The sequence below is a fragment of the Pongo pygmaeus genome, chromosome 22, assembly GCF_028885625.2.
Source record: "Pongo pygmaeus isolate AG05252 chromosome 22, NHGRI_mPonPyg2-v2.0_pri, whole genome shotgun sequence".
In the NCBI taxonomy this organism is placed as follows: Eukaryota; Metazoa; Chordata; class Mammalia; order Primates; family Hominidae; genus Pongo; species Pongo pygmaeus.
The window spans coordinates 1,621,987-1,645,181 of NC_072395.2; the positions used below are offsets into that span (position 1 = coordinate 1,621,987).

At 40.3% G+C, this 23,195-nt stretch overlaps 1 long non-coding RNA gene across 1 annotated transcript in view; it reads right to left on the reverse strand.

Annotated features, from left to right (window-relative positions):
* Positions 1-21,307, reverse strand: part of LOC129026122 (uncharacterized) — a 34,690-nt gene extending 13,383 nt beyond the window's left edge. The window contains exon 1 of the long non-coding RNA XR_010125331.1: positions 18,756-21,307. This is a non-coding gene — a long non-coding RNA (uncharacterized LOC129026122). The remainder of the gene's footprint in view (positions 1-18,755) is intronic.
* Between the last annotated feature and the right edge of the window lie 1,888 nt (positions 21,308-23,195).

The window sequence follows — 23,195 nt, forward strand, 5'->3', positions numbered from 1 at the left end:
CTCATAAAAGACCTGAAGGCAGAGGTAGCCAGCTGAACTGTGTCCAGATTCTGGTCCACACAAATTATGAGATATTATATGTCGTTGAAAAGTCCCGAGTTTTAGGGCAATGTTGTCAGAAAGGAGCAGATATCTAACCTCATCTCCCAGGTCCTAGGATTCCCCATTCCTCTGCTTATATCTTCCTCAGGCTGTCTGCAGCCAAACTAGTTAATTTGTAACCTCTGTCAAACTCACACCTGAGTCTCTTCACTAAGGGTGGCTTCTCCCTGACACATGCTTGTGCAGATGCCTTCCTGTTGTCATCCTCATCATGGATTAAAAGTCACCCCAGTGAGGCCTGAGGTCCTCCCATGCAATAATTTTCCAGCTTTTCTTCTCAACAATCTACTTTATATTATAGTGCTTGCTCTTTTCTTTCACATATACTTGCTTTAGTGCTTTTGTCCAGCTGTCCTCAGACTGTTTGGTCCTGGGTTGGGGGGTGCAGGCATGATGTAATAATTTTCTGTACCACATGTTGGACCGGTTAGCTGGCAAAGGGTGAGTGCAAGGGAAAACAGACTGGCTGTGGTTATATGGGGGATCTCTAATATCTCTTCCTCTTTTCACCACATGATAATGTGGAGATCACTCATAACAACATGAGGTGTGTGACTCTTACTTGTTCCAGCTGCTCCAGCAAAGCTCAGTGGGCACCAGAAACAGCAGGCTGTAACCACCTCCAGGCCATCACTAACACTACAGCCCCATGAAGGAGCACTACGGAACAAATCAGGTACATTGACTTTTCTGTCCTCAAGACACTGGTTCTTCAAGGTCCTAGGGGATAAAGTAGCAGGATCTGAAGGTCCCAAGTATAATGAGTGACCTAGGAATCCCCTTTTGCCCTCTCTTTGCCTCCACCTTTTCGGTTGTGCTATTTACTCATGAAGTATCCTCCCCTTATCCAGTGAAATCATTTTCTACCACTTTCAAATGAGGACCTTAAGAATCCAACAGTAGCTGGGAATTTCGTGGACTTCAGCCTCGGAGTCCAATGCTCTGGCACATTTAACTCTGTCTCATCTTCATCTACCCAAGAAGCCTCTCAAGTGGCCATGCGTCTGATTTGAAGGACCTGCTGAGAGTGGATGCATTTTTGCAATCTCAGAGCAAGAATGCAGGCAGGCAGACACTTAAGAGTATGTGAAATCATCGAGGTCACCCACTTCAGGCACTCCTTTTTATGAGGAAGAAAACAGGTTTTCCCGTAGGCATTGTCTACATTAGGCTGAGGTGGAGCATAGCTCATTTTACTTCCAGGTGCCCTCAGAGCTGGATGCAGAACCCCAGTCCTGTCATCTTGAAACTGACATGGAGAGGTCCCCATGTGAAAAGAACCCTGGATCTGCTCATTTTCTTTGCCCTTGAATGTGTAGCTACAGACTCTAATTTCCAAAACAAACCTGATAGGTGGGACGGAGCCAAGGCCTAGGAAGCTGGAGCCCTCCCTAATGCTCTGGAGCCTGCCTACCTCCCGAGATCTGGACAAGTCCCTGCCCCTTTTGGGACCTCAATTTCCCAACTGTAATGAGAAATTAAATGTAAAACTGCATAAGCATATGCTCTGTGAGAATTTGGTGTCAGAGTCCTCAATACTGGATGATATATTGGGATGGGGTGGGTTTGGGCCCCATGGGTTCTCAGGCCTCCTGTCATACCCAGTGCAGTAAGTGTAGAGCTCTGGACAGCCAGGTCTTCTTTCCTGAGCCAGCTGATTACAATACAATGGACCAAGGGCTCTCATCTTAAATATGGTTTCACAGGATAACCCACATTCAGCCACCACCTGCTCTGTGCTTCCTATATTTTGGGGAGTTGATGAAAACCCCCAGAATACTGAGGGAGCCCTAGAAACTAGACTTGTGGGCTTGGAGAAAAGAAAAAAAACGCTTTTCTGTTTCTCCCATACTGTAGAATCTTTTGTGAAATATTTAATTTTGATTATATCTGACCTTGATAATATGTTCATGGTTAAACAGCTGCTTAAATTTATTTTTTCTGTGAAGTGTGGTATAATGTATTTGCCATGTTTTAAATGAACTTCTTAAAGCTCTCTTCAGAGTGGAAATATGAGCATCTTTGTGATATAAACTGCACAAATTTGTTGCCAGTTTGTTATTTTTGTTTTTGTTAAAATGTTTTGTTTTATTCTGGTTTGGATGTCTTTTGGGGTTTTGTTTTGTGGCTATTTATTAGTACAATGTAATTTCTCCTCTAATTGACTGACAGGTTTGTACATTCTCAATAAAATATTTTGGTAAAATCTTTGTAAATACTGTGTAGTCAATTTTACATTACAGAAACACAAAACAGTCAAGACTATTATGATGAAAAAGAAAGACTGAGGGCTTAAAAATAAAATATGACACAGCTAAAGTAGTGTGTAAAGGGAAACTTATAGCACTAAATGCCCACAAGAGAAAGCAGACAAGGTCTAAAATAGACACCATAACATCACAATTAAAAATACTAGGGAAACAAGAGCAAACAAATTCAAAAGATAGCAGAAGACAAGATTTAAGATCAGAGCAGAACTGAAGGAGATAGAGACACAAAAAGCCCATCAAAAAAATCAATGAATCCAGGAGCTGGTTTTTTGAAAAGATCAAGAAAATAAATAAACTTCTAGCCAGACTAATAAGGAAGAAGAGAATAATCAAATACATGATAAAGGGGATATAACCATTGATCTCACAGAAATAAAAAGTATCATTAAAGAATATTATAAATACCTCTTTGCAAATTAACTAGAAAATCTAGACGAAATGGATAAATTCCTGGACACATATACCCTCTGAAGTCCAAACCAGTAAGAAGTCGAATCCCTGAATAGGCCAATAACAAGTTCTAAATTTGAGACAGTAATTACTAGCCTACCAACCAAAAGAAGTCCAGGACCAGACGGATTCACACCCGAATTCCACAAAAGGTACAAGGAGGAGTTGGTACCATTCCTTCTGAAACTATTTCAAACAATAGAAAAAGGGGTACTCCTCCCTCACTCATTTTATATGGCCAGCATCATCCTGAAACCAAAACCTGGCAAAGGCGCAACAAAAAAAGAAAATTTCAGGCCCGTATCCCTAATGAACACCGACGCGAAAATCCTCAATAAAATACTGACAAACCGAATCCAGCAGCACATCAAAAAGGTTATCCACCACGATCTAGTCAGCTTAATCCCTGGGATGCAAAGCTGATTGAACATATGCAAATCAATAAATGTAATCCATTACATAAACAGAACAAATGACAAAAACCTCATGATTATCGCAATAGATGCAAAAAAGACCTTCAATAAAATTCCACACCTCGTCATGGTAAAAACTCTCAATGAATTATGTATTGATGGAACGTATCTCAACATAATAAGAGTTATTCATGACAAATGCAGAGCCAATATCATACTGAATGGGCAAAAACTGGAAGCATTCCCTTTGAAAACCTGCACAAGACAAGAACACCTGCTCTCCCCACTCCTATTCAATATAGTACTGAAACTTCTGGCAAGCAGCCAAAGAAAGAAAGAAATAAAGCATATTCAAATAGGAAGTCAAATTGTCTCTGTTTGCAGATGACAGGATTGTATATCTAGAAAACCCCATCATCTCAGCCCAAAATCTCCTTAAACTGATAAGCAACTTCAGCAAAGTCTCAGGATACAAAATCAATGTTCAAAAATCACAAGCATTCCTATACGCAATAATAGGCAAACAGAGAGCCAAATCATGTGTGAACTCTCATTCGCAGTTGCTACAAAGGGAATAAAATACCTAGGAATCCAACTTAAAAGGGATGTAACGGACTTCTTCAAGGAGAACTACAAACCACTGCTCAAGGAAATGAAAGAGGACACAAACAAATGGAAAACAATCCGTGCTCATGGATAGGAAGAATCAATATTGTGAAAATGGCCATATTGCACAAAGAAATTTATAAATTCAGTGCTATCCCCATCAAGCTGCTGTTGACTTTCTTTACAGAATTAGAAAAAAAAAACTACTTTAAATTTCATATGGAATCAAAAAAGATCCTGCGTAGACAAGACAACCCTAAGTAAAAAGAACAAAGATGGAGGCATCATGCTAGCTGTCTTCAAACTATACTAAAAGGCCACAGTAGCCAAGACAGGATGGTACTAGTGACAAAACACAGGATCTTACTCTATCTCCTGGGAAAGAGTGCAGTGGTGCAATCACAGCTCACTGTATCCTCAAATTTCTGAAGTCAAGCAGTCATGCCACCTATGTATCCTGAGTAAATATGACCACAGTTGTGCACACAACCACTCCTGTATAGTTTCTTTAAAAAAAACTTGTACAAACAGAATGTTGCTATATTGCCTCGGCTGGTCTCAAACTCGTGGCCTCAGGCAATCCTATTGCCTCGGCTTGTCTCAAACTCGTGGTCTCAAGCAATCCTACTGCCTCAGTCTGAAAGTGCTGGCATGAGCCACCATACCTGGAATTTTTTCTCTTTTAAGAAAAAAGGACTTTAAATAATTCATAGTAAAATAAAACAAAGAAAAGTATTGCATAACGATAAAGAGTTCTATTCAACAAGAAGTCTTATTTATCCTAAATGTAGATGCACCCAACTTTGGGGAACATAGAGTTATACGACAAGTACTGCTAGACCTACAATAAGACTCAAGTAGACACACAATAATAGTAGGGGAATGCAACTCCCCACTAAGTGTTTGACAGATTATCTAGGCAGAAACTTAACGAAGAAATTCTGGAGTTTGATTTGACACATGATCAATTGAAACTAATAGACATTTAGAGTATACGCCACACATCATCTATGGAAAGTAAATTCTTCTCATCTGCTCACAGAATATAAGCTAGGATTGACCACTTCCTAGCCATAAAGCAATTATCCATACATTTTTTAAAAATTAAAATTATACCAACCATACTGTCAGGCCACAATGGAACAAAGACAAAAATCAATGCCAAGAAAGTCTCACAAAATCACAGAATGATACTGAAATTAAACAACTTGCTCCTGAATGAATTTTGGGTAAACAAGAAAATTGAGGCAGAAAATTAAAAAAATTTTGAAATAGATGAAGAGACACAATATAACAAAATGTCTGGGATGTAGGAAAAGCACTGTTAAGAGGAAAGTTGAGAGTGCTAAATACCTACATCAAGAAGTTAGAAAGATCTCAAACTAACAATTTAAAATCACACTTAGAGAAACTAGAAAACTAAAATCAAACTAACCCCAGAGCTAGCAGAACGGGAAAAATATTCACAAACTATGAACCTGACAAAATCTAATACTCAGAACCTATAAGAAACTTAAAGAATTCACAAGCAAAAAATTACCCCATAAAAAAGTGGGCAATAACAGACACTGTTCAAAAGAATACATACAAGTGGCCAAATAACATGAAAAATGCTCATCATCACTAACCATCAAGGAAATGTAAATAAAAACCACAATACGACACCATCGTACACCAGTTAGAATGGATTTTGTTCAAACGTAAAATGATAATAGATGTTGAAGAGGTTTTAGAGGGAAAAATATCACTTATACACTGTTTATAGGGATACAAATTAGTTCAGCCACTGTGGAGAGCAGCTTGGAGCCTTTCCAAATAACTGAGAGTTAAACTGTGATTCAACCCAGCAATTTCACCGCTGGGTATATACCCAGAAGAGAATAAATTCTTCTACCAAAATAGCACATGCAGTTGTTGGTTCATCACTACACTATCTATAAGAGGAAAGACAAGATTCAACCTAGGTGCCTATTAATGGTAATTTTTTTTTTTTTTTGAGATGAAATCTCACTCTGTTGCCCAAGCTGGAGTGCAGTGGCACGATCACAGCTCTCTACAACCTTCGTCTCCCAGGTTCAAGCAATTCTCCTGCCTCAGCCACCCAAGTAGCTGGGACTAAAGGCGCATGCCACCACGCCCGGCTAACTTTTATATTTTCAGTAGAGACGGGGTTTCATTATGTTGTCCAGGATGATCTCGATCTCCTGACCTCATGATCCACCCACATCAGCCTCCCAAAGTGCTGGGATTACAGGCGTCAGCCACCGTGTCCAGCCTATTAATGGTAAATTGAATATAAAAAGTGTCACATGTACACCAATACTACTTAGCAAAAAAAAAAAAAACAAAAAACAAACAAAAAAAAACTTGTACTTTGCAGCAACGTTAATAGAACTAAAGGCCATTATACACAGCAAATGAATGCAGAAATGGAAAACGAAAATACTGCATGTTCTCACTTATAAATGGAAATTAACACCGGGTACAAATGGACATAAAAATAAAAATAATAGACAACTCTTAGAGGGTGGAGAGAGGGAGGAACCAAGAACTGAAAAACTGTATACTTAGTACTATGTTCACTGCCTGGGTGATGGAATTCCTCACATTTCAAACCTCAGCATTATAAAAAATACCCATGTAAAAAACCTGTGTAGGTACCTCCTAAATCTAAAATAAATTTGAAATTCTAAAAAGAGGTCTTACTCTCTCACCCAGACAGGAATACAATACCATGATTATAGCTCAATGCAGTCTCATATTCCTGGGGAACTCAAGCAATAGTCTTACATCAGCCTTCAACTTTCTGAGACTACAGGAACATTCCGCCATGCATGACTAATCTGTAGAAATATTTTTTACATACAGCTTCTCACAATATTGCCCAGGGTGGTCTCAAACTCCTGGCCTTAAGTAATTGATATTGTTTGGCTCTGTGTCCCCGACCAAATCTCACCTTGAATTGTAATAATCCCCACATGTCCTGGGAGGGACCCAGTAGGAGGTAATTGAATCATGGGGGTGGGATTTTCCCGTGCTGTTCTTTCAATAATGGTGAGACCTACCTAACCATGTGAAACTGGAGACCATTAAACCTTTTTTCATGATAAATTACCTAGTCTTGTTTTTGTCCTTATTAGCAGCATGAGAATGGTTTAATACAGTAGTCCCCTTGCCTTAGCTTTCAAAGTAGCTGGAATTACATGCACATGTCACTGTGCCTGGCTAAAACACCTAGCTTAAAGATGCTCAGTCAGCTAAAGAAGAACATAGAAAACTAAACAGAAAAATAAAACAATGCATGAAGATAATGAGATTACCAACGAAGTGATTAAAAGTACAAAATAGAAACATAAATTGTAGAGCTGAAAAGTAAAATACCTGAATTTAGAGATTCACTAGAAGGTCCAGCAATAGGTTTGATCTAGCAGGAAAAAATCCATCATGCTTGATAAGAAGTCATTTGAAATTATAGGCTGTGGAGGCTAAAAATAATTTTAAAAATTAAGAGAGCCTAAGGGACTTATGGGATACCATTAAAATGGCCAATATACTTATAATGGGAATTCTAAAATAAAAAGAGAGAAAAGAGACTTTAAAATCTCAAAATAAATACACTTATAATCTAATTTAAAAAATGCAAAAGATCTTAACAGACGTTTGTCAAAAAAAGATACAAAAATGGCTAACTGGAACATAAAAAGATGTTCTACATTACTAATCACCAAGGAAATGCAAATCCAAACCGCAATGAGGTACCACCTCACTCCCATTAGAATGGCTATAATAAAAATAAATAAATAAATAAATAAAAAGTACTAATGAGTATATAAAAACTAGTGAATGTATGCATTGTTGGTGGAATTGTAAATTAGTATGGCCATTATAGAAAATAGTATGGAGGTTTCAGAAAGAAATTGAAAATAAATCTATTATATGATCCAGCAATTTTACTCCTGGCTGTATATCCAAAAGAAAGGCTATCACTGTGTCGAAAAGGTATTTGCATGCTCATGTTAATTACAGAACTATTTATAATAGCTTACATATGGAATCAATTCAAATGTACAGCAACAGATAAATGGATAAGAAAAATGTAATTTATATACACAGTGAAATCCTATTCAGCCATAAGAAGGGATAAAATTCTGTCAGTTAAGAGAGCATGGATGAACCTTGAGCATAGCATGTTAAGTAAAATAAGCCACAGAGAGAAACACAAGTGCTTTATGATCTTATTATCTCACTCATTTGTGTAACCTGAAAAAAAGGGTTGATATAAGCAAACAGTACAACGCGGGTTGTACTGAATAGGAGGACTGAAATAGGAGGATGGGAAAAGGCTGCTTAACAAGTATTGTGTTACAATTAGACAGGAGAAACAAGGTTTTGTTTTTTATTACACAGTAGAATAATAATAATTAATGAAAAGGTATCGCATATTACAAAATAGCTGAAAGAGACCAGTTGTGGCACATTCCTGCAATCCATACATTTTGGGAGACTGAGGTGGGACAATCACTTGAACACAGAAGTTCAAGATGAGCCTGGACAACATAGTGTGACCCTGTCTCTATGAAAAATTAAAACATTATCCAGGCATGGTGGCAGGTTCCTGTGGTCTCAGCTAATTGGGAAGCTGAGGTTAGAAGATTGTTTGAGGTTACTGTGAGCTAGGATTGCACCACTGCACTCCAGTCTGGGTGTTAGAGCAATATCCTGTCCCTAAAAAAAGTTAATACATAAAGATAAAATGAAATAGCTAGAGAAGAAGCTTTTGAATGTTCTCACCACAAAAATAACACAAGCATGAGGCAATAAATATACTAAGTACTCTGATTTTTATTGGTATACAACATATATACATAATTGCTTCCCCAAAATATGTACTATTACATGTGTCAATTTTAAGAAATGAAGACTATAATGTAAAACCTATAGCTGTAAAATTCCTAGCACAATACAGAAGGGTGAAGCTTCATGACAATTGGTCTTGGCAATAATTTGGGGGATGTAACATCAACGGATCAGACAACAAAAGCAAGGGAATACACATGGTACTAAATCAGTGTGAGAAAAATATCCCAAAGAGGCAAAGCAGAACATGGAATAGATATATGCACAATTATGTACATTGTAGTATTACTCACAAACATACTACCTGGAAGCAAATGTACCTTTAAGGATGAGTAGATTCAACAAACAAGGCACGTATATTCACTGGGATAGCATTCAGCCTTAAAAATAAGGAAATCTTGAAAAGTACTACAATAAGGACAAATCTTGAAAACATTTGGTAAAATAAAACAAGACAGTCAAAAAGGAAAACCATATAATTACACTTATATAAAATATTTAGTCAGTCAAACTCATAGAAACTAAGTGTTGTAGTCTCAGCAGTGAACCAAGATGTAACAGTATCTCTAGTCTGAGATCACACCCAGAGTTCTTTTTTCTACCTCTAAGGAGATTAAGGAGAGTGAACACAAAGGTGAGGTTGGAGTGAAAGTTTGATAAGCAAGAGAAAAAAGCTCTTTGCCAGCAGAGATAGGCGTCTGAACGGGGTGCCCTCTATGAGGCTGGGGTCCAGGGTTTTTATGGACTTGGAAGGGAAGGGAAGGGAATGTGCCTAGTTCACAGGCTGTCTTGAAAAACGTGTGGCTCAGCTTGGTCCATGACTTTGGCCCGGTACTAATCAGGAGCTGAAGGGATGATTCACAGATGCTACTTAGCTTGGCCCAGGACTTATCAGAAGATAAGGTGAAAGATTGGCCAAGCAGCTTGGCCCGGGAGCAATTAGGGGCTGAAGTAATTATTCGTAGAGATCAGACTTACAGTTCAAATAAAGGAGAGTATCGACGGGAATGCACATGAGAACACTGTGCTTATTTCCTGGGAGCCCACTGACTGTACAAAGGGCAAAGGCGTTTCTTTTTTTCTTTTTCTGTTCTTTCTTTCATTTTTTTTTTCTTTTTGAGACTTACTTTCTTCTTCTTATTTATTTATTTATTTATTTATTTTGAGATGTAGTTTTGCTCTTGTTGCCCAGGCTGGAGTGCAATGGTGCGATCTCGGCTCACAGCAACTTCCGCCATCTGGGTTCAAGAGATTCTCCTGCCTCAGCTTCCCAAGTAGCTGGGATTACAGGCATGCGACAGCATGCCCGGCTAATTTTGTATTCTTAGTAGAGACGGAGTTTCTCCATGTTGGTCACGCTGGTCTCGAACTCCCGACCTCAGGTGATCCGCCCGCCTCTGCCTCCCAAATTGCTGGGATTACAGGCATGAGCCAACGTGCCTGGACAAACAAAGGCATTTCTATGCCAGTTCGGTCTTGTTCCCTTAACTAAGTGGGCTGGAGGTTTCTACAAGTTTCTATCCAAATGGGCCAGAGGTTTTTCTATCTGTGCAGCCATGGGCAGGTCTCCATGCACAACACCAAGTGCTAGTTCCCTTGTTGGTGTCTGCAGCTTGATTTTTTCCAGGATTCATTTTATATTATGCAGGGATGAGACACTGACCCAAGGTCCAGGGACTTTCCAGGGACCCTTCTGTTGCTACCTACATAAAGCAAGCTAACTAATTTCTTTCACAAGTAATGAGTATTCACTTTTACTTTTGTAAGACAAAAATTATCTAAAACCTACTGCAAAACAATAGAACTATACTTACCACTTCTAAACCATATACTTAAAATGTTAGAAAGTGACAATGGCATGATTTTAACGACAATTAGAAACTTAAGACTACCTAAAAGGCACAGTTACAAAATCTTCAAACATCCCCTTCAAATAATAAAGGTTCTTCCCACATAATTGTTTAGATTTAACTACAAGTTGATTGTGAATTTACGATTATTTTTCCCTGACTACTCACCAAGATAGAATAAAATAATCACTAGAAACCAAGAAAAGAGGGAAATTTATAGAAGTAATGTCCACATCAGAAAGCTAGAAAGGGCCGGGCATGGTACCTCATGCCTGTAATTCCAGCACTTTGGGAGGCTGGGGCAGACAGATCACTCGAGGCCAGCTGTTCAAGACCTGCCTGGCCAACACAGCAAAACCCCATCTCTGCAAAAAAATACAAAAATTAACTGAGTGTGATGATGCACATCTCTAATCCCAGCTACTCAGGAGGCTGAGACAGCAGAAATGACTTAAAACTGAGAAGTGGAGGTTGCAGTGAGCCGAGATCATGCCACTGTACTCCAGCCTGGGCAACAGAGTGAGACTCTCCCACAAGAAAAAAAAAAAAAAAATTCCTAGAAAGATCTAAAGTTAACAGACTAACATCTTGATTAAAAGAACAAGAAGACCAAGTGAAAAAGAAACTGAAAGCTAGCAGAAAACAAGAAATAACCAAGATGAGAATAGAGCTGAAGGAGATAGAGACACTGAAAACTCTTCCAAAAAAAATAAACTCAACCAATCCAGGAGCTGTTTTTATGAAAAAAATTTATAAACTAGATGGAACACTAGCTAGACAAATAAGAAAAGAAAGAACCAAACACAATGAGAAATAACAAGGCAGACATCATCACTGATCCCATGGAATTAAGAACAACCAAAAGAGAATACTGTAAACACCTCTATGCACATAAACCAGAAAATCTAGAAGAAATGGACAATTTATTGCAAAAAAAACCCTCCACAAGACTGAACCCTGAATAGATCAATAATGTGTTCTGAAATTGAGGCAGTAAAAACTAGCCTACCAAGCAAGCTGAATTTGACCAGAGGTACAAAGAGGACATGGTACCTTTTCTCCTAAAACTACCAAAAAAAAATTGAAGACAAAGACGTTCTCTCTAACTCATTCTATTAGACCAGCATCATCATGATACCAAATCCTAATATAGATACAACATCAACAACAACAAAACATCATGCTAACGGCTTTGATGAACACTGTGCAAAAATTCTCAATAAAATACTTGCAAACCAAATCCAGCAGCACGTTAAAAAGTGCATCCAACACAATGGAATTGGCTTTGTCCCCAGGATGCAAGGTTGGTTCAACATATGCAAATCAATGAATGTGACACGTCACATAAAGAGAACTAAATAGAAAAACCACATGATTATCTCAATAGATGCAGAAAAATTATGCAATAAAATTCAACATTCCTTCACGTTTAAAATTCTCAATAAACTAGGAACTGAAGAAACATACCTCAAAATAATAAGCGCCATATACAACAAACCCACAGACAATATCATACTGAATGTGCAAAAGCTGGAAACATTCCCCCTGAAAACTGGCACAAGAAAAGTATGTCTTCTCTCACCACTCTCATTCGACACAGTATCGGAAACCTTGGCCAGGAAAATCAGGACAGAGGAAGAAATAAAGAGTATTCTAATAGAAAGAGAGGAAGTCAAATTATCTTTGTTTGCAGATGACCTGATCATATATCTAGAAAGCCTCATCTTCTTAGCCCCAAAGTTTCTTAAGGTGATAAGCAACAGTAGCAAAATCTCAGGATATAAAATCAATGTGCAAAAGTAGCTAGCATTCCCATACACAAACAACAGGCAAGAAGGGAGACAAATAATGAATGAACTTTCATTCACGTTTGCTACAAAGAGAAAAAAATACCGAGGAATACAGCTAAGAAGGAAAGTGAAGGACTTCTTCAAGGAGAACTACAAACAACTGCTTACAGAAATCAGAGTGGACACAAAACAAATGTAGAAACATTTCATGCTCATGGAGAGGAAGAATAAGTATCATGAATATGAGTGCATTGACCTAAGTAATTTATAGATTCAATGCTATTCCCATTGGACTACTGACATTCTTCAGAGAATTAGAAAAAAAAACTTTTAAAATTCATAGGGAACCAAAAAAGAGCCAAAACAGCCAAGCCAACCTTAAGGAAAAAAAAAAAAAAAAAAAACTGAAAGCGTCACTGCCTAACTTCAAACTATACTAGAAGAGTACAGTAACCAAAACAGCATGGTACTGGTATAGAAACAGACACATAGACAAATGAAACAAAATACAGAGCCTAGAAATAAAGCCAAAAACCTACAACAACCTGATCTTTGACAAAGTCAATAAAAACAAGGAATTAGGGAAAGATCTCCCTATTCAATAAATTGTGCTAGGAGAACTGGCTAGTCATATGCAGAAAATTAAAACTGGAACCCTTCCTAACACCATAGACAAAAATTAACTCAATATGGAATAAAGACTTAAATGTACAACCTAAAACTATAAAAACCTTAGAAGAAAAAATCTAGATAATACCATTCAAGATATAGGCAGGAGGAAAGATTTGATGACAAAAAGGCCAAAAGCAATAGCAACAAAAACAAAAATTGACTAATGGGGTCTAATTAAATTAACAGCTTCCGCAGAGCCAAAGAAACTCTCATCAGAGCAGAGAACCTAGAGAATGGGAGAAAAATTTTGCAACCTATCCATCTGACAAACGTCCAATACCCAGAATCTACGAGGGACTTGAAATTTACAAGAGAAAAACAAACAACCCCATTAAAAAGTGGTCAAAGGACATGAACAGACATATCTCAAAAGAAGACATACATGTGCTCAACAAACATGAAAAGCTCAACATCACTGATAACTGGATAAATACACATCAAAACAACAATGAGATACCATATCACACCAATTACATGGCTATTAATAAAAAGTAAAAAAAAATAAAAACACATGCTGGTGAGGTTGTGGAGAAAAGGAAACACTTTTACACTGTTGGTGAGAGGGTAAATTATTTCAAGCATTGTGGAAGAGATTGGGGAGACTCCTCAAAGACCTAGAAGCAGAAATACCGTTTGACCCAGCAATGCTATTACTGGGTATACACCCAAAGGAATAGAAATCTATTTTAAATATACATGTATGCATATGTTCACTGCAGCACTATTTACAATAGCAACGTCATATAATCAATCTACATGCCCATCAATGATAGACTGGATAAAGAAAATGTGGTACACCTACACCATGGAACACTATAAAGCCATAAAATGTAATGAGATGATGTCCCTTGCAGGGACATGGTTGGAGTGTGAAGCCATTAATCCCAGCAAACTAATGCAGGAACTGAAAACCAAACACCACCTATTATTATTCTAACTTACTAGGGGAAGCAGATCAATTAGAACACATGGACACACTAGGAAGAACAAGACACACTGGACACCTGTTTCATGGCATGGGGGAGGGGAAGGAGAGCATCAGGAAGAATAGCTGCGGATGCTGGCCTTAGTATCTGGGTGATGAGATGATCTGTGCAGTAAAGCACAATGGCACACGTTTATCTATGTAAAAGACCTGCATATCCTGCACATGGACCCCTAAAGTTAAAATAAAAGTTTAAAAAAATGTTTATCACATATGGACCCCTGAACTTAAAATAAAAGTTGAAAAAAAATGCGTATCTGGTGGATTCTCTATGTTAGAAACAAACTGAGGATCCTGAAGCTCCCGCTGGGAGAATCGGGGCTGGGGGCACCCTGGGGAGCCGCTGCCAAGGCCGTCCACCATCCCTACAGGCCGCCTCCCTTCCCGGCCAGTGATGGAAAGAAGAATAGGTATGTGAACAGCTGTGGAAGTCAGACTCTCGGGAACTGAATCAGGCCCCTGGCCATGACCCCCAACCCAGTCCAGCCAGCGTGCCCACCAGTCTTCCCACCCAGTCAGCCCAGCCCTCAGGATTGTTAGATGGAACAAGTCTCCATCATCACCCAGGCATGGAGGGAAGACAGAGAAAAATCAAGGAAGGATCTGTATGGGCACTGACTTGGATGAAACCCTTGTGCCTAGCTCCTTGAAGGCATTCAGCAATGCTGACTGCCTAATGCCTGTAGAGATTGAGGAGACCAGGCACCAGATCCATTTGCTCATGAGGCCTTATATGGATGAGTTCCTGAGATGACAGGAGGAACTGCTTAAATGTGTTTTTTTCATTGCTGTATTCATTCCAGCCTGAACAAGTATGCAGATCCTGTTAAGAGGTGACAGTGTGCTGGCAGTCCTCATAGCCCTCGCTCGCTCTCAGGGCCTCCTCTGCCAGGGCTCCCACTTTGGCGGCACTTGAGGAGCCCTTCAGCACACTGCTGCAGTGTGGGAACCCCTTTCTGGGCTGGCCAAGGCCAGAGCTGGCTCCCTCAGTTTGCGAGGAGTTGTGGACGGAGAGGTGCGGGCGGGAACCGTGGCTGCGCCCAGTGCTTGTGGGCCAGCGCGAGTTCCGGGTGGGTGTGGGCTCGGTGGACCCCGCACTCAGAGTGGCCGGCCTGCCTCACCGGCCCTAGGCAGTGAGGGGCTTAGAACCTGGGCCAGCAGTTGGTGTGCTCAATTTCTCACTGGGCCTTAGATGCCTTCCCACGGGGCAGGGCTCTGGACCTGCAGCCCGCCATGCCTGACTGTCCCCCCACCTCCTTCGGCTCCTGTGCGACCGGAGCCTCCCCGACAAGCCCCACACCCTGCTCCACAGCACCCAATCCCATCAACCACCCAAGGGCTGAGGAGTGCAGGCACACGGCGCAGGACTGGCAGGCAGCTCCACCTGCAGACCCGGTGCAGGATCCAGTGGGTGAAGCCAGCTAGGCTCCTGAGTCTGGTGGGGACGTGGAGAAACTTTATGTCTAGCTAAGGGATTGTAAATACAACAATCAGCACTGTGTATCTAGCTCAAGGTTTGTAAACACACCAATCAGCACCCTGTTTCTAGCTCAGGGTTTGTGAATGAACCAATCAACAATCTGTATCTAGGTACTCTGGTGGGGACATGGAGAACCTTTATCTAGCTCAGGGATTGTAAACACACCAATCAACGGCCTGCTAAAACAGACCACTTGGCTCTACCAATCAGCAGGATGTGGGTGGGGCCAGATAAGGGAATAAAAGCAGGCTGCCCGAGCCAGCAGTGGCAACCCACTCGAGTCCCCTTCCACATTGTGGAAGCTTTGTTCTTTTGCTCTTTGCAATAAATCTTGCTGCTGCTCACTCTTTGGGTCCACAATGCCTTTATGAACTGTAACACTCACCGTGAAGGTCTGCAACTTCACTCCTGAAGCCAGCGAGACCACAAACCCACTGGGAGGAATGAGCAACTCCAGACGCGCCACCTTAAGAGCTGTAACACTCACCACGAACATCTGCAGCTTCATTCCTGAGCCAGCGAGACCACAAACCCACCAGAAGGAGGAAACTCTGAACACATCCGAATGTCAGAAGGAACAAACTCCAGACATGCCCCCTTTAAGAACTGTAACACTCATCGTGAGGGTCTGCAGCTTCATTCTTGAAGTCAGTGAGAACAAGAACCCACCAATTCCAAACACAGTGTGAAGGGTGTGCTGGACCAGTGTGGGGTGTTCTGGGGTTGCCTAGCCCATGAGTCGTGTTTGTTCCACCAGGGCTGCTATATCAAGGAACTCAGCCATCTGGGCACGGACCTGAGGAAAACTCTCATCCTGGACAACTCGCCTGCTTCTTACATCTTCCACACAGAGAATGCAGTGCCTGTGCAGTCCTGGTTTGATAACATTCCAGACAGCAGCTGCTGCACCTGATATCAATCTTTGAGGAGACGAGTGGAGCAGATGGTGTCTACACCAGACTTGGGCAGCAGTGGGCCCTTAGCCTTCCCTGCTTCCCAGCAATGGCCACCACAGTAGGGGATTTTCCCACACTGTGCCTTTATGATCAGCCTGAAAGAGTGAAGGCTGGAACACCTACCCACATGGGCCTGGAAAGAGTAAGAAATGATTGAAAAGAGCTTTAGGACAGCTTAGATGCCCAGTGAGTGAATGCCAGACCAAAGATACCCAGAGCTACCTGCCATCAAGTTGTTGGGTTTCCGAGATGTAGGTGTGAGAGAAAGAAAGAGAGCATGTATGTTTTGCCATGAACTGTGGCCCCAATATATAGTGTTTCAGTGGGGGAGAAGCTGAAGGACGAATACTTCCCAAGTTAGCTTGTCTCCTCTCCTGTCACCCTATGAGCCCCTGAGTTCCATAGGGATGAAGACTCTTGAAGGCTCCATTGTAAACCTGGTGTTTCCTCAGTGCTGCAAGGCCTATGCCAAGGAGAAAGGAAAGGTATGCCTTTGGGTGCTCCAGACACATATCTTTCTGAAATATTTCTCCAGCCAGTTGTTGCAGACAAAAGACTACATTTCTGGGAAGATGGGGACTTATGTCCAGACCAGTACCCAAGCCATCAGGTCTTGTGGCCCAAAGGCTGTGCTTACTTAAGTCCAGCCAAGTGCCTGGGATGGATCTTTTCTGCATCTCCCCAAGACTCACCACTTAGCCATAGCCTCAAACCTGTGGGGAAGGAAGTTATCTCCCCACTCTGCAAGAGGAGAAATAACTGATTTTGGTTCTTTTGACTCTGTTTTAAAATTCTCTTTAAAAAAAAGCCTATCTGAAAATGAAAAAAAAAAAAACAAACAAGGAAAAAAGATGTCAGACTTACATAGGTGAAAAACACACAGATATATCTATAAGCAACAAACACAGCTAATTCACACATATATTAAACATCACTTTGAGATAAAGTGTACTGAGCTAAAAATTATCATTCAACTCATGATATCAAGCTTTAAAAGCAAGAATACAATTAACTGATCTGACAAAACATACCCAAGAAAAGAAACGCAATAACACGCAATTGATAATAAGAAAAGAGATTTTAATACACAAAATCCTGAATACATCGTAGATTTAATAGAAAAAAAATTTTTTTTTTTTTTTTTTTTGAGTCAGGGTCTTGCTTTGTCGCCCAGGCTGGAGTGCAGTGGCGTGATCTTGGCTCTGCCCAATGGGTTCACGCCATTCTCGCGCCTCAGCCTCCCGAGTAGCTGGGAATACAGGTGCCCGCCACTATGCCCAGCTAATTTTTTGTGTATTTAGTAGAGACGGGGTTTCACCATGTTAGTCAGGATGGTCTTGATCTCCTGACCTCGTGATCCACCCGCCTCTGCCTCCCAAAGTGCTGGGAATACAGGCATGAGTGATCACACCCGGCCAAAAAATGACTCTTCAGATATCTACAGCATTCAACTGCGTGCACTCATGAAAAGCAGACATTCTAAGTCATTGGAATTTAATAAATTGCAGTAAAATTATACAGAAAATACATTACAATCATTAATAACAGGCTCTAAAGAGATGAATTTAATTAATAATCATTAAAAAGATAGGAGAATTTAATTATGTCCTCAATATATTTCTGCTCTTCTTACCACAAAATATAATAAAACTATATGACTATAATATAGCTTTCAGGAGCTAAAAAAGCCTTATGTTTCAAAATAAAAGAACAACAAAAATTTTGCAAAATACGCTGAGCATTACTGAAGTATAAAGTAAATATCTGGAATGAAAATATACCATCATGTAGATACAGACTAAAAAAAAGAATATAAATGTTAATGATTCCTTTCTGCCTGCAGTGAGCTTGAAATTACAACCAAAAATTTTAATAAATATGTTGCACCTACAAGAAATTTTATTAATAGCTTACATAATGTGTAAATTTGAGCAATTTATTTTAGAATTTTTGAATCTAAAAATCACCAGCTTGACATTCATTTCAAAAAGTGAAATATAAACGAGAGTAACATAAGCAGCATGACAGAATGGGTGGTTCTGCGTGCACATCCCCCACAACATAATGCAGCTGCCACAGCAAACATAAGTGCTTTCATGAAAGCCTTGGAATCCAGTTCAGAGTATGTGACACCCAGCTGGAGGCAAAGACCAAGAAACACATCTTCAGAGGGTAAGCACTTGACCAAGTGGCAAGCTTGCCAATCATGGTCCTGGCTTCAAAACCGAATACTGCCACATCTTACTGTAGACTTGCCTATAACTTGTTTGACTTTGGTCCTGCCACTGCAACTATCTGCCAAAAACACGAGAATTCATACTCACCTGAGACAGGTGACAGGCCTGTAGAACTTGGTTCTCTCTATAGTCCCTGAATCAGGCAAAACCCACCTTCTTTACTTCTCCAGCCATGGTCTAGAAGAAATCTTCACATTGATAAGATGAAATGCTAACTACCAATATGAAAAATACTAAAGTATAAATGTCACTAAAAATGGTAAATACATACCGAAATTCAGAATACTCTAAATTGTTATCATCTTAAACCAGATTATTAAAATACAAGATGTTTTATATAAGTCTCATGATAACCACTAGGAAAAAACTGTAGTAAAAAAACAGAAAGTAATTAAAGCATATACAAACAATAAAAATTACACATTGGATATGGTGGCTCCTGCTTATAATTCCAACACTTTGGGAGGCCAAGGTGGAAGAATCATAAGCTCCTTGGGTGTTGTGGTGTGTGTCTCTAGTCCAATCTACTTGGGCGGCTAAGGTGGGAGGATTGCTTGATTTCAGGAGATTGAGGCTACAGTGAGCTGTGATATGCAACTGCACTTCAGTCTGAGCAAGAAAGCATAACTTTGTCTCAACAAAAATTAACAATACCACAGGAAAGACAGAACCAGAAAAAAAGGAAGCAAATTTAAAATGGACAGAAAACCACAAATTTACAATGGTAACTGCTTACCTATCACTACCTTACAAATAAAAATATTAAATTATCTACTAAACAGATACTGCTGTAGACTGAATGTCATCTCCAAAATTTAGGATAAAATTTAATAGCCAATATGTTAGAATTAAGAGGTGGAACCTTTAAAAATTAATTAAGCTATAAGAACTCTGCCTTCATGAATGGATTAATGTTCTTATTATGGGAATGGGCTAAATATAGCAAGAATGGATCTGTTATATATTTAAAAAAAGGCTCTCTCTCCCTCACATCTTTGGCCATGTTATTATCCAGCAACTAGACCTTCAACAGATACCAGTATCATGTTGTTTTGCCTTCCCAGCCTCCAGAATTATGAGTCAAATAAAATTCTATTCTTTATTACCAGTCTGTGATATTCTGTTATAGCAGCCAAAAGAGACTAAAGCAGACAGAGTAGATAAATGAATCTTTTAAACCTGGTAATATGCTGCTTACAGGAGACTCAATTATGAATTAAGAGCATAGGCTAAAAGTGAAAGGATAGAAAATGATATTACATGCAAATAATAACCAAAGGAGTGCAATGGTAGTTATGCTTAAATTAGACAAAATAGACTTTCTAGCAATGTCTCTCACAAGCATGAAATGAGTTTACCATACAATAATAATAGAGGTTAATTTGTCAAGAGAATATAGCTATATATATTTATGTGCCCAAAAGGGAGGCTTCTAAATATAAAAAGCAAATATTGCCAGAACTGTAGGGAGAAGTAGAAAGAAATCCAATAATAGAAAGCTTTAATGAAATGTATAGTAAAGGACAAATAGTTAATAGCATTGTAAATTGGCAAGGGAAAGCTGGTCTCATGTGTTGCATTTGAGAATGCAGCAAAGAAAGTGGGACCTTATAATTTTACTGCAAGTCTGAGTTAGGCTGAAAAACAGGGTGGTCGATTAGAGGCTCCATTTGCCATACATTAAAAAAACACAGGAGAAAACCAGTCCTCCTCTGAAGTGTTAAAATAATTAAAGAGCAGAAAACTAGACTAAAGTGGCTGTAGTGCCCTGTGTTCATAGGTTAAAAAAAAAAAAAAATTCTAAAACCTAACTCAAATACATTTCCTATAAACCATTATCTTAGCCTGAAACAAAATGCAGATTTAACCAATGACAAACATGCAATTAACCTCTGAATATGTAACTAGGAAATTTCCATCTGGATAGTTCAAATAAGGAGACTACATAACTGGAAACAATTTGTGAATTTGGGTTGCTTTCTCATGCATCTTATAAAAGCCTTTCCTTTATGCCCCTCGGGTGGACCACAAATCATTTCTGGGTGCTTTCCATTTCACCAGTCACTGTTTGTTCAGATAAACTGGTTAACGTTTTAACATAGACTCCCGCTAATTTTTAACAAGGGAGACTGTGGACGCCACGGGCCGCAGCTCCTCCCACGCAAACACCCAGTCTCGGTTTTTCCCTGATGACCCACCTGGCATCCCTGAACAATCTGGGAAATACTCAGGGCTGTGGGCGCAGAGCAGGGCGCTGCCCAGGGACAGGACCGAATGGGCCGGGCGGGACGTGGGGGTCCTCGCTGCTGGCCCAGCGGCCATCTTGCAGCCACAGGGGACTGAGGGCCAAGCTGCGGGAGGCTCGGAGCTAACCGTGGGGAGGCCGGTCCTGCCTACTTCACAGCCTGCTCTCCCCTCTCGGGATGCCGAATCCCGCATACTCACCATTTCCCAGCTTCCAGGATGTCCTGGCACCTTAACTATGCGTCCCCAAGGACCTACAGATCACAGTGCAACAGGGGCTGTGAGAGAGTAGCCCGGGGCTCCGAAGGTGGAGGAGACGAAAGAGGAGACGGATCCCAAGCTCCTGTGCCAGCGCCAGCGAGAGACAAAGACCCCGCCAAACGCCGGAAGCCACGCCCTCCTTTCCTCTCCGCTCCTTCTGCGCGCCTGATTGGGCGGTTCCCACATCAGTGTCACTGATTGGATAAAACTCCAGGACTCACCCACCCCCGCCTGACTCCTGCCCCTACCTCAACTCCCCCTCAGCGTTAGCGCATTTTTGTTAGTTTGTTTTACTTTAACTTCTGGAATACATGTGCAGAACGTCCAGGTTTGTTACATAGTTTTACGTGTGCCATGGTGGTTTGCTGCATCTATCAATCTGCCATCTAGGTTTTAAGCCCCACATGCATTAGGGATTTGTCCTAATTTTCTCACTCCTCTTGACCTCAATCCCCTAACAGGCCCCAGTGTGTGATGTTTCGTTCCCGGTGTCCATGTGTTCTCATTGTTCAACTCCCACATATGACTGAGAACATATGGTGTTTGGTTTCATGTTCCTGTGTTAGGTTGCAAAGATAATGGTTTCCAGCATCATTCACATCTCTACAAACGACATGAACTCATTCTTTTTATGGCTGAATATTACTTCATGGTGTATATGTGCCACAGTTTCTTTTTCCAGTCTATCAATGATGGGCATTAGGGTTGGCTCCAAGTCTTTGCTATTGTAAACAGTGCTGCAACAGACATATGAGTGCATGTGTCTTTATGCTACAATGATTTATATTCCTTTGGGTATATACCCAGTAATGAGATTGCTGAGTCAAATTGTATTTCTGGTTCTAGATCCTTGAGGAATCACCACACTGTCTTCCATAATGGTTCAACTAATTTACACTCCCTCCTGCAGTGTAAAAGCATTTCTATTTCTCCACTGCCTCACCAGCATCTGTTGTTTCCTGACTTTTTAATAACTTCCATTCCAAATGGTGTGAGATGTTATCCCATTGTGGTTTTGATTTGCATTTCTGTAATCATCAGTGATGATGAGCTTTTCTCATTTTTTCTTTTTGTGTGTTTGTGGACCACATAAATGTCTTCTTCTTCTTCTTCCTCTTCTTCTTCTTTTCTTTTTATTTATTTTATTTATTATTATTGTTTTTAAGACGGAATCTTGCTCTGTTTCCCAGGCTGGAGTGCAGTGGCAGGATCTTGGCTCACTGCAACATCTGCCACCCAGGTTCAAGTGATTCTCCCGCCTTAGCCTCCCGAGGAGCTGGGATTACAGGCCACCTGCCAATACACCCCGCTAATTTTTTGTGTTTTTAGTAGAGATGCGGTTTCACCATGTTGCCCAGGCTGGTCTTGAACACCTGACTTCATGATCCACCTGTCTCCACGGCTGAAAGTGCTGGGATTACAGGCTTCATCAACCACGCCCAGCAAAATGTCTTCTTTTGAGAAGAGTCTGTGCATATTCTTTACTCACTTTTTGATGGTATTTGTGTGTGTGTCAATTTGTTTAAGTTGCTTGTAGATTCTGCATATTAGACCTCTGACACATGGTTAGATTGCAAAAATTTTCTCTCATTCTGTAGGTTGCCTGGTCACTCTGATGATAGCTTCTTTTGCTGTGCAGAAGCTCGTTAGTTTAATTATATCTCATTTGTCAATTTTAGCTTTTGCAATTTAGCGATTGCTTTTGGTATTTATTCATGAAATTTTTGCTCATGCCTATGTCTTGAATGGTTTTGCCTAGGTTTTCTTCTAGGGTTTTTATGGTTTGGTGTTTTACATTTAAGACTTTAATCCATCTTGATGTAATGTTTGTATAAGGTGTAAGGAAGGAGTCCAGTTTCTGTTTTCTGAATGTGGCTAGCCAGTTCTTTCAGCACAATTTGTTAAGTAGGAAATCTTTCCCCATTGCTTATTTTTGTCAGGTTTGTCGGAGATCAGATGGCTGTAGATGCGCGATGTTATTTCTGAGATCTCTGTTCTGTTCCATTGGTCTATATATCTGTT